Consider the following 16,950-nt stretch of genomic DNA (forward strand, 5'->3'; position numbering starts at 1 on the left):
AGCCGCTCCTGAATCAATTTAACCTTGTCTAATGCATCCTGAACCAAGTTTGTACCCAATAGCCTAGCCTCACCGGGCCCAAATCAACCCACCAAAGATCTACACCGCCTCCCATACAAAGCCTCATACGGGGCCATCTGGATACTCGATTGATAACTATTGTTGTAATAAAACTCCGCGAGTGGCAGAAATTGGTCCCATGAACCCCCAAAATCAATGACACACGCACGTAGCATATCCTCCAATATCTGAATAGTGCGCTCGGACTGCCCGTCCGTCTGAGGGTGAAATGTTGTACTCAACTCCACCTGAGTGCCCAATTGTCTATGCACAGATCTCCAAAACTGCGATGTAAACTGCGTGCCTCTATCTGAAATGATGGAAACCAGCACACCCTGAAGGCTTACAATCTCTCATATGTAAATCTCAGCCAGCCGCTCTGAAGAATAAGTGGTACCCACTGGAATGAAGTGTGCGGACTTGGTCAGCCGATCCACAATCACCCAAATAGCATCGAACTTCCTCGAAGTCCGTGGGAGCCCAACTACGAAATCCATGGTGATCCGCTCCCACTTCCACTCTGGAATCTCTATCCTCTGAAGCAAGCCACCCGGTCTCTGATGCTCATATTTTACTTGCTGAGAGTTAAGGCACCGAGCTACAAACCCCACTATGTTCTTCTTCATCCTCCTTTACCAATAGTGCTGCCTCAAGTCCTGATACATCTGCAAGGCACCCGGATGAATGGAATACCGTGAACTGTGGGCCTCCTCAAGAATAAACTCACGTAGCCAATCCATATTGGGCACACAAATCTGACCTTGCATCCCCATTACCCCATCATCCCCAGTAGTCACATCTCTGGCATCACCGCGTTGAACCCTATCCTTAAGGACAAGCAAATGAGGATCATCATACTGGCACTCTCTGATGCGATCAAATAAGGAAGACCGAGAAACCACAGAAGCGAGAACCGACTGGGCTCCGAAATATCCAATCTCATGAACCGGTTGGCCAAAGTCTGAACATCAACTGCAATAGGTCTCTCTTAAATGGAAAGAAAAGCAAGACTACCCATACTCACCGCCTTCCTACTCAAGGTATCGGCCACCACATTGGCCTTTTCTAGATGATACAGAATAGTGATGTCATAGTCCTTTAGCAGCTCCAACCATCTTTGCTGCCCCAGATTGAGATCCTTCTATTTGAACAAGTGCTGGAGGCTCCGATGATCCGTAAACACCTCATAAGACACACCATAGAGATAATGCCTCCAAATCTTCAATGCATGAACGATGACAGCTAGTTCTAAATCAGGATCAGGGTAGTTCTTCTAGTGAGGCTTTAACTGGAGCGAAGTATAGGCAATCATTCTAACCTCCTGCATCAACACACACCCAATGCCGATCCGAGAAGCATCACAATACACTGTATAAGAGCCTGAAGCTTACGACAAAACTAGAACTGGAGCTGTGGTCAAGGCAGTCTTGAACTTCTGAAAGCTCTCCTCACACTCATCCGACCAACGGAAAGGAACAACCATTTGGGTCAATTTGGTCAAGGGCGATGCAATAGACAAGAAACCCTCCACAAAGCAACGATAATAACCGGCCAAGCCAAGAAAGCTCCGAATTACCATAGCTGAGGACGGTATATGCCAACTCTGAATCGCCTCTATCTTCTTTGAATCCACCTGAGTACCCTTACTGGACACCACGTGCCCTAAGAATGCCACTAAACTGAGCCAAAACTCACACTTGGAGAACTTGGCATAAAGCTTTTCCTCCCCCAACCGCTGCAACACAACCCTCAAATGCTAGGCGTGTTCCTCCTGGCTACGAGAGTACACCAGGATATCATCAATGAATACTATAACAAACGAGTTAAGATAAGGCTGAAAGGCACTGTTCATCATATGCATGAATGCTGCTGGGGCTTGGGTCCGCCCAAAAGACATTACCAAGAACTCATAATGATCATAACGGGCCCTGAAAGTTGTCTTAAGAATATCTGAGTCCCGAATCTTCAACTGGTGATACCCAGACCTCAAATCAATCTTGGAGAACACCCTCGCTCTCTGAAGCTGGTCAAATAGATCATCAATGCACGGCAAAGGATACTTGTTCTTGATTGTGACCTTGTTCAACTGCCTATAATCAATGCACATTCTCAGAGTACCATCCTTCTTCTTCACAAACAGAACAGGTGCACCCCAAGGTGACATACTAGGCCTAATAAACCCCTTATCAAGGAGTTCCTGAAGTTGCTCCTTCAACTCCTTCAACTCAACCAGTGCCATATTGTACGGAGGAATAGAAATGGGCTTAGTGCCCGGCACCAAGTCAATGCCAAAGTCAATATCCCTATCAGATGGCATGCCCGGTAGGTCTGCAGGGAACACATCCCGGGAAATATCGCACCACCGGAACAGAATCAATAGTAGGGGTCTCTGCACTAACATCCGAGATAGACAACCCTTTTCAACTATTTGCTGAGCTTTCAAGTATGAAATCACTCAACTAGGAACATAGTCTAGAGAACCTCGCCACTCAATCCGTGGCAACCCTGGCATCGCCAATGTCACGGTCTTGGCGTGACAATCCAGAACAACATGACATGGAGACAACCAATCCATACCCAAGATCACATCGAAATCAACCATACTAAGCAATAAGAGATCAACTCTAGTCTCCAAACCCCCAATGGTCACTACACACGACCGATATACATGGTCCATAACAATAGTGTCGTCCCACCTAGGTAGATACATGAACAGATGAAACTAGAGACCCACGGGTCATATCCAGATAATGGGAAAAATACAATGACACATATGAATAAGTGGAACTACGGTCAAATAATACAGTGTCATCCCTGTTGCATACTGAGACAATACCTGTGATCACTGCATTGGAAGCAATGGCATCTGGTATGGCAGGAAGAGCATAGAATCAGGCTTGATCGCTACCTGATCAGCCTCCCCCTCTAAGGCGACCTCTAGCTAACCAGGCCCCACCCCAAGCTGGCTGAGCGAGTGGTGTAGCAACTGGTGCACAAGACGTAGCCTGACTTCTCTGCTGCACTGGACCTCCCTGTCGACGAGGACACTACCTCCACACATGCCCAAATTCCCCGAACTCAAAACAACTCCCTAGTGCGGGTTATGGGGACTGAAGGGAGCCCCAAGCACTATGATAACTTGTAGAAGGACCTGGCATAGACGAACTCTGACCCGATGGAGAACAGAACAAATTCTGAGTTGGAAGGGCACTAAAAGATAAGTGATCCTGCTGATAACTGTGTGAACAATGTCCAGATGATGCACTACGGTGAACTGGGCGAGCTGTTTAAGCATACCTGTAAGGAAAACCTCTGTCGTGGTAGAACTGACCCCCAAAAGGAACACCGCTGAATCCACCCTGTCCATGAGGCCTCTTGGCCTCCCTCTCAACCTGCTCCTGGCTGCGGAACATCTCTATCTAATGGGAAATGTCGACAACCTCATCAAAATTAGCACCAGACACTCTCTCTCTAGTCATAAGCAACCGCAACTGAAATGTGAGGCCATCAATGAACCTCTTGCTCCTCTCCCTATCTGTGGGAACCAACTAGACTGCATGATAGGCCAACTCAGAAAACCTCATCTCATACTGCGTCACAGACATATCACCCTGACGAAGCTGCTCGAACTGCCAGTGCAGCTCCTCTCTACGGGACTGAGGCACGAACTTCTCCAGGAAGAGAACGGAGAACTCCTATCATGTAAGGGGTTCTGCGCCGACCGGCCTACGCATCTCATAAGCCTCCCACCAACTGAAGGAAGCCCCAGAGAACTGAAAAGTAGTGAACGAGACCCCACTGGTCTCCAGAATACCTGCTGTATGGAGAATCCTCTGACACTTGTCCAAGAAACCCTGGGCATCCTCCACCTCTGTACCGCTGAAAGATGGAGGCTGGAGTCTCCCAAACCTTTCCAATCACCGCTGCTCATCATCAGACATAATAGGAACCACATGAGCTTGTAGTGCCCCTGGTGTCTGGAGTCCATGTGCTACCTGATCTGGAGTACGGGAAATAGGGGTATGAGTACCTCCCCCGGCCTGAGAAGTGACAGGTGCGGCCTGAGTTGAAACCACCTGAGCAAGGCCGGTGCAAACTATCAGAATCTGAGCTAAGGCCTCCTGAAGACTTGGAATCACAATGGGCATAGGTGGTTTCTGAGCTGGTCCCACAGGCTCATTCACAACTGGAACCTGCTCCTGAATTGGGGCAACTAGTGTATCTGCAGGTGCTGCCCTACATGTTGTGCGAGCTTCACCTCTGCCCCTACCGCGGCCTCTACCGCGACCTCGGCCTCTCGCGGCTCTGACTGGTGGTACTGGTGGCTGTCTATCCTACCCAATAGTACGTGTCCTCAAAATCTGTGAGAGAATAGAACAATAAAAGTTTAGTTACCAGAATCAACAGATTCGCATGACAAGAATTCAAGAATGTGAAGTTTCCTAAGTGTTCGATAGCCTCTCAAAGATAAGTACAGACGTCTCTGTACCAATCCGCAAGATTCTACTAAACCTGCTCATGACTCGTGAGACCTATGTAACCTAGGCTCTGATATACTGACCTGTTGTGATGGTGCCTATCGATTGTACTAGGCAAGCCGTCATTTCCCAAATATTTCCAATATTTATTAGAAAAGTAAATCAAGACATTTGAAATAGGCAAAGTTTTCATAAATAGGGGATAAAACCCAAAACAAAAGTGCGGAAATAGCTCCCAATATCGGGGTGTCACTAAGCTATGAGCATCTATACATAATCAGTCTAGAAATGAAATGACTGTAACAGTTTGGGTCCAAATACAACGAAAGAAAGGATAAGGAAGGAGAAATAAGGACTGCGAATGCCAGGCAGCTACCTCAATATCTCCAACGGTCAGCTACGCAAAATATCAACACTCTCCGCGTCTAAAAACTCCTGGATCTGCACACGAAGTGCAGGGTGTAGCGTGAGTACAACCAACTCAGTAAGTAACAATAATAAATAAGGAACTATAATATAGTGACGAGCTACACAGTTATAGTTCATTTTCAATAGTCTCAACAAGAAAGTAGACATGCTTTCAAATCCGACAAATTAAGTCAAATCAGTTTATTCGTGCCAAATTCAAGTAAAAACCAGATAAAAGTATCCTTCAGAAGTTTTCCAAAATCAGTGATATATGGCAACTATGTGCAACAACAATGAAATCATATACAGCCTCCCAGGGAAACAATCACTCAGTCCTCCCATTCACTCCAACCTCATAATCACTCATTCCTCACAGCCACTCATTCCTCACAGTCAGTCAGCTCTCGGTGTCATGCCCCAACCTGGGGAAGCGCGGCCAGCGCTCAACCGAGTGAACCCGGCCGAGCAAGCCTGTTAAATACTTTCTACCCAATTAACCCATGATAAGAGAAGGCATGTTTTTATTAGCTAAACAGTAGAAGGACCATATGCATACACATTACTAAACCATTTCATTTTTGCTACTTCCTGTTAAGTTTCAAAAGGCATACATTTTGTGATTTAGTGGAACAAAAATACAAATATAACATAATCCGTTTAACCTTTCTAGCAACCATGTACAACCCACATAGTGTCTACGGAGCCTCTAAAGATACAAAAGAGAGTAAAGTTGGTGTCGGCAATAAGGCCCCGGCTATACCTCAAAATGTGACTAGAGTATAAACAAAAGGTACAATACTTGACCCCGGAATGAAATTGGGCTCACCGAGTCCGCTGAGAAGAGGATGCATCATTATCTGTGATCAACACTGTCTGCTATGTAACCACCTGCATCCATTTAAATATACAGTGCCCCCGGTAAAAGGGACGTTAGTACCGTCGTATAGAACTAGTGTGTAAAGCTAAACACCAACTCAATAGAATAAATAATAATACAAGAGGAACAATCAAGAATTCAATAAGGGCTTCAAATAATATTAAAACAACAAGTTAAGTATCATATACTTTTTCAAGTCAATTTCCATATTATTAGGTTGGGTGGTCTTTAGTACCGATATTTCACAATTCACAATACCTCTGTATTCTTACACGGAGTCTGATCTCGGCCCGATCGGCTAGGCCATCTCATTTGAGACATTACCACAAATTCATTATAATTTCCAGCACAGTTCCACCATGTGTGCGGCATGGCTTCCGATCACGGCCCAATCGGCTAGGCCATCTCATTTGAGACATCAACCATTTTCACAATTTCATCCACAATACCACTGTGTTCTTACACTGAGTCCGATCTCGGCCCGATCGGCTAGGCCATCTCATTTGAGACATCAACCATATTCATAATTTCGCACACAATACCACCGTGTTCTTACATGGAGTCCGATCTCGGCCCGATCGGCTAGGCCATCTTATTTGAGACATCACCCATATTCAATCAGTCATCTCAATTCATATTTCTTTCCCATACTTTTAATATAATGGCACGAGTGGCCCCAATTATATAGTTATTCTTGGCGCTAGGCCGTATTTCATAATTCAAGTTCTTTTCCACATTCAAACATTATTATTATCAACAACAATAAGGCTTCCCCTTTCAAGACGTTAAATTCACATATGAGCAATTTGGGAGTCTCTGGCACATAGAGGCTTTTCATACAATTTGGCATAACAACCTTTATTTTGATCTTGACATGAAGTCTTAACATTGCTAGCACATATTCCACATTTTGAACACATCCTCAAATAACAATATATCATGATGAAGCATTTAGAATAAAGATTGAACTTACATCCTCCAACACAAACACATTAGAAATCGCCAATTCTATAATGATCAAGGGCTTACTCCAATTACATGAACACCGTGGGGTTCGATTCTAAGAAGAAGGGGTTTAGCCAACATATCTCAATTGAGCTTCTCAAACTCTAAAATGATCCGGAATTCTTAGCAACTTCAATCTATTTTAGAAATATAACAAGTTGGACCAAAATTAGGAAGATGAATAGGGTTTTAGTTCATTTGAGCATATTAACAAACACTAGGTGTGCATCAATGTTTTAAGCCCCTTTTTGTGGAAGATTCCATCATTTCCCAACCTACTCTTTACCATTTTTAGCTCACAACCTTCCCACATACTTCAAGGATACATGCATGCAAGACAACAACCCCCACACCCAATAATTGCCTCTCTAATTACCCCATTTTTGCAAAATTTCGAAATTGAGAGCTAAGACATAGATTCTTACCTTTAGGGTGAAGACTCCCTTTGTTAATCCTCAATTATTGAGCAAGAATTGATGGATAATGGTTAACGATTGCTCCCCCACTCTAAGAACTCTCCCTCTCACTCTAAAATATCAGAAATGTGCTCAAAATGGTCTATGGGGTGTGTTAACGGAATTGAGTCGGGTTTAAAAACCCCAAAAATGAAGCTCCGGAATGAGTTCTGTTGTCGCATATGCGACCTCATAATGGTTATGCGGTCCGCGAAAATGGGTGCTAGAGCTGGAAAGAAACTGACCTGGTCTGCGGTCACTATGCGGCCCGCAGACCTATTCTGCGGTCGCATAATGCACCGCAAAATGATTCTGCGGTCGCATAGTGCACCGCAGAAACTCCCTCCGAAAAATCCCAAGGCGGAATATGCGATAAGAATGCAGCCCGCGAAACGATTATGCGGTCGTATAATGGCCGCGAAATTGGGCATCAAAAATGCCCCAGAAACCTGCCCCACTCTGTGGCCAGTCTAAGGTCCGCAGAGTGGTTCTGCGGCCGCAGAGTGGGCTGCAGAAATGCATACTTCTGTCCAACATTTTCCTTCAACTCCCAGCTCATTGTTCAATCCAAAAAGTCTGAATCGCGGCTCGCAAGCTCGCCGCGAAGAATTTCTACTATTATTAACCTATATGCCTACTTTGGCATCATGAAACCCGGGTTTTTAGGAAAGAAATTCACGGGGCCTTATATCCTCCCCCACATAAGATCATTCGTCCTCGAATGAGGATCATGGTCTGTTATTAGCTCTTTATGCAAATCAGTTTTCATACCCTACACCAGCAACCCCAAATTTAACTAACTCTCTAAATTTCCAAACATTTCGCCAAAGTTTCCTTTGTAACTAGGCCTATCTACCTGTCAGAGAGCCGCGGAAACACATCTTACAAACATATACAGAATCCAGCGATGTAACATAACTCATAACAACACCAATCGTGGCCTCATGTAAACAAAATATAATCAAAAGGAACACCTTGACATTAACTGAACAAATGATACAAAATTCATAGGCGACAAGTTCGTAAAAGGATTACACAACTATTCAAATAAGTAAGGATACTTCTTCTTCATCTCTTCCTCGGCCTCCCAAGTGGCCTCTTCAACCTGCTGGTTTCGCCATAACACTTTCACGGAGGCAATTTCTTTATTCCTCAAATTTCGGACTTGTCTATCAAGAATGGCAACTAGAATCTCTTCATATGATAATTCTTCATTAACCTCAATGGTCTCAACCGGCACAATAGCTGACGGATCTCCAACTACCTTCTTCAACATAGACACATGGAATATCGGGTGCATTAATGACATCTCGAGTGGTAGCTCAAGTTTATACGCCACCTGACTAATCCTTTAGATGATTTTGTATGGCTCGACATACCTCGGACTCAATTTCCCCTTCTTCCCAAACCGCATAATACCCTTCATGGGGGAAACCTTCAAGAATATCCAATTATCTTCCTTGAACTCTAAGTCTCTACGACGAACATCCGAATAGGATTTTTGAGGACTATGAGCAGTTTTCAACCGCTCCTTTATGATATTAACTTTTTCCATAGCCTGATATACAAGGTTTGGCCCTATCATCTCTGCTTCCCCAATCTCAAACCACCCAATGGGGGATTTACATCTCCTACCATATAATGCCTCAAATGGTGCCATCTGAATACTTGCATGAAAGCTGTTGTTATAAGCAAACTCTATGAGTGGCAAATGATCATCCCAGCTTCCCTTGAAATCAAGAACACAAGCATGCAACATGTCCTCAAGCGTCCGAATAGTCCGCTCTGCTTGCACACAACATGAAAGTTGTTGTTATAAGCAAACTCTATGAGTGACCGTAGAATGCGCCGTAGAAATGTGTACTTCTGCCCAACATTTTCCTTTAACTCCCAGCGCACTGTTCAATCCAAAAAGTCTGAACCATAGCAAGCAAGCTCGCCATGAAGAATTTCTACTATTATTAAGCTCTACGCCTACTTTGGCATCACGAAACCCAGGTTTTTAGGAAAAAGGTTCACGGGGACTTACACTCGACACTCGGCACTCGCACTCAGTAGGTACCTGCGCTCACTGGGGGTGTGTACAAACTCCGGAGTGGCTCCTTCAGCCCAAGCGCTATATCAAGCCAATCATGGCATGAATCAATGAAAACATACTGCGGCGTGCAGTCCAATCCCATAAATATCCTCATAATTAGGCCCTCGGCCTCACTCAATCAGCAATCTCTCCAGTCTCTCAGTCTCTCAAAAATCAGGAAAATCAGCCCAAACAGCAATAATATAATATATCAACAAGAATAATAAAGACTAAGATATGATATGTTGATAAAAAATGAGAGTGAGTACAAACAGCATTAAGCAGGTAATTCAACATGTAACACGGCCTTTGTGGGTCCCAACAATACCAACACATAGCCTAAATACGGTCCCTAACATGATTTACAGTCAAGTTTCTATAACACATGAAGAGCATATAGCTAACAACAAGTTTATTCAACTTCTCAGTTTCACGGAATGGACCAAGTTACTATTCCCACGGTGCACGCCCACACTCTCATCACCTAGCATGTGCGTCACCTCCAAACGTCCCGAATCTAGACACAAGCAGTACAATACAATCAATAAGGACTAAAGGAATCAATTCCACAAGAAAATACGAAATTATAAGCCAAAATCCGAAATTGGTCAAAAGCCGGCCCCGGGCCCACGTCTCGAAATTCGACAAAAGTTACAAAACCCAAAATCCCATTCACTAACGAGTCTAACCATACCAAATTTGTTAAAATACGACATCAAATCGCCATTCAAATCTCCAGAATTAACTCTCTAAATCCCTAGCCTCAAACCCCCAAATTACACCTCAAAAATACACCAACTAGGTGGAAAATCAGTGGGGAACACGATTATTGAAGAAAGATGAACGCAAGGAACTTACCTCACGAATCTCCTTGAAAATCCTCTTAAAAACCTCTAAAATCCAAGCTCAAAATGTTAGAAAAAGAAGAAAATCGCAAGCCCTTATGTTTATATGTTCTGCCCAGTCAAACCGCACCTGCGGTCCTAAATCCGCTTCTATGGTGAAAACTCTACATCTGCGGAAGTCACTTAGCCCGGTTGCCTCCGCTTCTGTAAGCCCTGGACCGCATCTGCGCCTTCGCAGGTACGAAATATCCATCGCACCTGTGCGCGTCCACCCGCTTTGGCGGCCCTTTTCTCGCTTCTGCGAGCTCGCATCCGTGGTTCCCAATCCGCAGTTATGATTACACCAACAGTAGCAAACCTTCAGCAATTCTTCAACTTCAAACCTTGGTCCGTTAACCACCCGAATTCAACCCCAGCCCCCCCAGGACCTCAACCAAACATACCAACAAGTCTTATAACCCAATACGATCTTAGTCGGACCCTCAAATTACCTCAAACAACATCAAAAACACGAATTGCACATGGATTCAAGCCTAATGAGCTTTGGAATTTCTAAATTCTACGAACAACACCGAAACCTATCAAACCACGTCCGATTGACCTTAAATTTTGCACACAAGTCATAAATGACCCCACGAACCTACTCCAACTTCCGGAAATCCAATCCGACCTTTATATCAAAAAGTCCACTCCCGGTCGAACTTTCCAAAATTCTAACTTTCGCCATTTCAAGCCTAATTCTACTCCGTACCTCCAAATCTCAATTCGGACATGCTCCTAAGTCCAGAATCACCCAACGGAGCTAACAAAATCGTCAAAATTCAAATCCGAGGTTGTTTACACATAAGTCGACATCCAGTCGACTTTTCCAACTTAAGCTTTCAATTAAGAGACTAATTGTCTCAATTCACTCTGAATTCTATCCAGACCCGAACCAACTAACCCGATAAGTCATAAAACAATAGTGAAGCAAAAAATAGGGAACGCGGCTACAACTCTCGAAACGACCGGTCGGGTCGTTATAATGATGTTCTTATATTCTCTGAAGATTTTGATTCCCATTTTAAGCACCTCAACACCTTCCTCAAAGTTGTTAAGAGAAACGGTTTAGTAGTTAGTGCTAAGAAGATTAAACTCTTCCAAACTTCCATTAGATTCTTAGGCCATGACCTGTATCAAGGATCTTACAAACTTATTTGTAGAGCCATAGAGTTCTCTTCTAAATTCCCAAATGAAATTACAGATAAAACCTACCTTTAAAGATTTCTAGGAAGTCTCAACTATGTAGCTGACTTTATACCTAACATCAGACAGATCTGTGAGCCTTTGTAAAAAAGACTTAGGAAGAATCCCATCTCTTGGAGCTCTGAACAAACTTAGTCAGTCATCCAAATTAAAGGTTTAGTATAGAACCTTCCATGCCTGGGAATCCCTAACCCATAAGCTTTCATGATTGTAGAAACATATGCTTCTGATATAGGATACGTTGGAATCCCTAAACAAAGATTGACATTAGAGTCTCCTGAATAACTTGTTCATTTTACCTCTGGAATCTGGAATTCCGCTCAGAAAAATTATTCTACTATTAAAAAAGAAGTCTTGTCAATAGTACTATGTATTACTAAATTTCAAGATGATTTTATCAATAAAGATTTTTTAGCAAGAGTTGATTGCAAATCAGCCAAAGAGATTCTTCAAAAGGATAACAAAAACCTTGTTTCAAAATAAATATTTGCTAGATGGCAAGCTCTACTATCTAGCTTTAATTTCAAAATAGATTTTATTAAAGGACAAAATAATTCTTTACCTGATTTTCTAACTTGAGAATTTCTACAGGAAAAAAATGAGGCCCTTCAAGCCTGATCCTTCCCTCAAGGGAAAAGAAACAAAAAACCCCCAAATGGCTAGAACATTTATACTTCCCCCATTTTCTCCTACCAAAACAACAGCCCCACAAAGGCCCCAACTTCCTTTCCAGAACAGGTACACAACACCGGCTGAATATCCCAAATTACCAACCCCAATACCAAACCCCTCAGCAAAGCTGATTGATCTTAAATCAGCAAAACCATTTGAAAGAGGAATATCTTCAAATTCCTCAGTTCAAACCAAAGAAAGTTACGCCACGAAAGCCCCAGAGACTTTTGCTGAAGCAGTCAACCCATTACTGACTCCAAAGAAGTCACAAGATGACACATCTTCTTCTAAAGAAGAAAGGTTCGAGTTCATTACCTCATAAGTGCTACCTCTAAAGGCACTTGACAAAGAATATGAAGGTCTCAAAATAGAAGACCTTATTAAACCATGCTACATAGACTTTAATTATGTGGATACAAAAAATCCATACAAGACAAGAAGATACTATGAGGCCATCCTTATAGATACTGATTCCATAGAAGTGGAACACACTTTGAACGAAAGAAATTCAGAATATATCAATTACTCTAGGGTCACTATAAAAAAGATCATATCCCTATTTGAATGGTTTACAGACCATCTGCAAACTCCCATAGTGCTATAAATGGCGCACAGACCACAAACTCACAATTGGCACGATTACAAAGTGTTTGCCTCCATGAGTTTGACACTCTCAACTCAAACTTTTGGGGCAAGAGTGGTGTCCATAAGTCTATAATAGAATCGATAAATAATAGCTATTTCACGAGTATTATCCTTGCTATTCATATTCTTAGTTTTGACATTTAGTGTCAGAGAATCCATGACAGTGGGGTCATTGATATCAACTGAGAAGTTAGGATAGCAGTTAAAGTATACTGGGCCATTGGCAAGGTTACTTTGGAGAACTCCTAAAAGTGAGTCATCAAAGTTTAAGAGACGAGCGTCTATGAGTAAGACACAAATAGGGATGTCTAATCATTTCTTAAAGAGAGGTTTGGCTACAACTTGGACAAGACCTATATGCAAGTAGTTGAATTGGGTTGTATACCTATTCAAGTCTTGTTCTAAAAGTAACTTAATAATTTCTAAAGAATTATTAATAGCAATAGTGGACTCACACATTTTAATATTATGCTTCTTAATGAAGCTGAAACTGCCGATTTCATAAATCTTTTTAAAAGGTTCATTGGGAATGTTCCAATTTTGTAAGTGGTTTTCAAGTTTAGCAATCTTAGTTTCTTGAGAAGATAAATTAATATTAGTTAAACATTCTGATTTGAATTCATTTTGTGAAATAATACAGTCTAGGGGCTTACTAGGATAAAATAACTACACTAATCAACTTCTTCATGTTGTCTCTATATAGAGAGAAGATCCTAAAGAAAAGTATTTATTTAGTGGAAAAACCACTCTCTCGAAACCAAGCACTAGTCAGAATATTGAACCTAACTGAGTCTTCAAAATGACTGAATTCTCCAGAGATAAATACCCCAAATTCAAAGAACCTTTGATGTCTCTGGTAACATCCTTGACAAAATCAATGAACAATTGGCCAATTTCAATACTTTCCAAAAAAGCAAAAAGATTTCCACTATTTAGGAGAAAGAAGCCCTTCTTCAAAAACATTCAAATGATCGATTCCATAATCAAAAATATTATCATAAGTGCCCTTCCTTTCCTGATCTTCAGTACGAAGAAAACGCTTTCCTTTCTACCTCTTCCCACGAAGGAAGAAGTATCACAAAATGTAATATCGATGGTTTAGCTGAATATCAAATATACAATAAACTCCATGAAATGAGTGTCTCTATCACAACCTATAAAATCCTAGGTTCCTCTAACAAAGAAGTCGCCTCTATGATCGTAACTAGTTTTACTGGTATGTTAAGACATTGGTGGGATAATTATTTCACTGAAGAAGTCAAACAATCTATATATTCCTCCACATCCCTTGAATTTGTTGTAAAGACTAAAAGTAACACCACTGAGACTACCTCTCAGTTACTAGAGAAGACGCTTGTGCTACCCTTCTCTACCATATTGGAAAGCACTTCATAGGAGAGCCCAAACTCTTCCAAGATAGAAGTTTGCAAATCCTTAATAATCTCTCTTGTCCAACACTAGATGATTTTATTTGGTATAAAAACCAATTCATAAGTAAGGTTATTATTAAACCAGACTGTCATCTAGATTTCTGGAAAGAACGCTTCGTTAGTGGATATCCACCTCTATTCGCGGACAAAGTCAGAACCAAAATCCAAGATCAATCTGATGGTTAAATTCCTTATCATCAAATGACCTATGGAGATCTAGTCATCATCATCAACGTTATTGGTCTTGAACTCTGCACAGATATCAAACTTTAACATCAGCTCAAAAAAGAGCGATTCTCCTCTAGAAGAGAACTAGGAAGTTTTTGTCAAGACTTTGGATTTACCTCCATTGCTGCCCCTTCTACTCACTCTTCAAAAAGAGACAAAAAATCTAAAATGATTCACCGCAGCAAATCTCGTAGGGATTTCAAAAAATCACCTAGAAAGAAATACAAACATCGCAGACCTTCCAATTCTTCTAATAAATCTAAAGATGTCTGTTGGAATTGTGAAAAACTATCCATAGGGCCAATGAATGCAAATCTGACAAGAAGAAGAAGAAAATCAATCTTCTCAAAATTAGCGAAGATACCAAAAAGGAACTCTTCTCTATTCTAGAAGAAGTTAATTCAGATTCTTTTCCAAACTCTTCATTAGTAGACTTCCACCTCTATTCGCAGACAAAGTCCGAACCAAAATCCATGATCGATGTGATGGTAAAATTCTTTAACATCAAATGACCTGTGGAGACTTAGTCAACATCATCAACGTTGTTGGTCTTGAACTCTGCATAGATATCATACTTAAACATCAGCTAAAAAAAGAGCAATTCTCCTATAGAAGAGAACTAGGAAGTTTCTTTCAAGGCTTTTGATTAACCTCCATTGTTGCCCCTTCTACTCATTCTTCAAAATAAGACAAAAAATATAAAAAGATTCACTGCAGCAAATATCATAGGAATTTCAAAAAATCACCTAGAAAGAAATTCAAACATCGCAGACCTTCTAAGTCTTCCAACAAATCTAAAAATGTTTGTTGGAATTGTGGAAAAACTGGCAATAGGGCCAATGAATGCAAATCTGACAAGAAAAATCGATCTTCTCGAAATTAGCGAAGATACCAAAAAGGAACTCTTCTCTATTCTAGAAGAAGCTAATTCATATTCTTCTCCAAACTATTCATCAAATGAATATAGTTACGAAGAAGATATCAACGTCGCTTATGATTCTGATTCTAGCCAATATGGTAGTGAGTGCCACTGCACTGAAACCTATTGTACTTGTGGAAATACTCCGGCTTCAACTAGAGTTCTTTATGATAACTCTAAAGAAGCTCTCTATGATGTGATTCAACACATCAATGACGAAGAATCTAGAAATTGTTATCTTCTGGAACTCAAAAATCTCATCCTCAATCATCACGAGGATACATATTTCTGGTGGTCTTTTGGGCGCAGCTATTGTGGGACTTCACGGTGAGTTATATCCTATGTTACGTCTGCAGCATATGGAGTCTCCATCAGAATTATGTACATTTTCTTATCTAACTTGTATTCCAGACATAGGTTGTATTGTTATTGTACCTTCTATAGATGCTCATGCACTTATAATACCGGGTTTTGGGGGTGTTCTAGAATTGTTTTATGGATTGTTTATATTTATACACATTTACTTATTATTTTAATTAAATTATACATAACTATGATTCATTGTAACGCATTGACCTCTTTATCTAAATAAGATTCATGATTTTAAAAATAATAAAATAAATAATTAAGTGTTGGCTTGCCTAACGGTGACTTTGGGTGCCATCCTATAGTGATTTTGGGTCGTGACAGCTTGGTATCAAAGCATTAAATTCACTTAGGTCTCACGAGTCATGAGCAAGTCTAGTAGAGTCTTGCGGATCGGTTCGGAGACATGTACGTATCTTCGAGAGGCTGCAAGGTTATTAGGAGCACTTCCCTTCTTGATTCCTCGTCGTGCGATTTGATTCCATTGAGGCTTATGCCTTTGTTTCCTTTCTTTTAATTCTTATATGATGTGGAGTGCTTGCTATCAATTAGGTATCGAGGAGTTGTAATGATACCACAGATGTGGTGCAGGATATTTAGTGGGCTATTATCGTCGTCGTATAGAGGGGTGTTCTGTCATTTCAGCCCAGTATTTGTGTTGCCTACGGTCGAGATCTGATATCTCTGAATTAGGTGGAACTCTTGTTAATATCATGGTGTCATCGTTCTTTATTGAATGCATTGAGGCTCATCGGCATGTTGGTCTTTATTTATTTGCCTATGGGCGCAGTGTGGTGAGATGGAACCTACGAGGAAGTTATCCGAGATGGTTGTGTGCTGCGACTTCAGGATCGAATAGGAATTTTTGGTGTTGATGGATCGAAGTAGATGATCTCTAAGGTGGTTTCTATGCCTAGGAAGTTTTGGATGTGGCAATAAGGGCTTGATAACGTATTGTTAGGCCTCCAGGTGATGTTAATGAATGAAGGGATGCTTACGGATGGCGGATCAGTGTGGACCCAGGGAGGTTAGTTGATTTCATGATGGATGTAACTATAGCAATAAAGTTAGAGGAGGTCAAGATGAGGGTACACAAGTGGGCTATCTCCTATGAGCAGGTTAGCACTTGTGTGATTTTTGATGAGGTTCCTACGAAGAGTCTACTTTCTTCCCAACATGGGATGAATGTACTGCGAGGTGAGCTTGGATTGCTTGAATAAAATGGTATGACAGTTAGGAG

This window comes from Nicotiana tabacum, chromosome 4 (assembly GCF_000715075.1).
Source record: "Nicotiana tabacum cultivar K326 chromosome 4, ASM71507v2, whole genome shotgun sequence".
NCBI lineage: Eukaryota > Viridiplantae > Streptophyta > Magnoliopsida > Solanales > Solanaceae > Nicotiana > Nicotiana tabacum.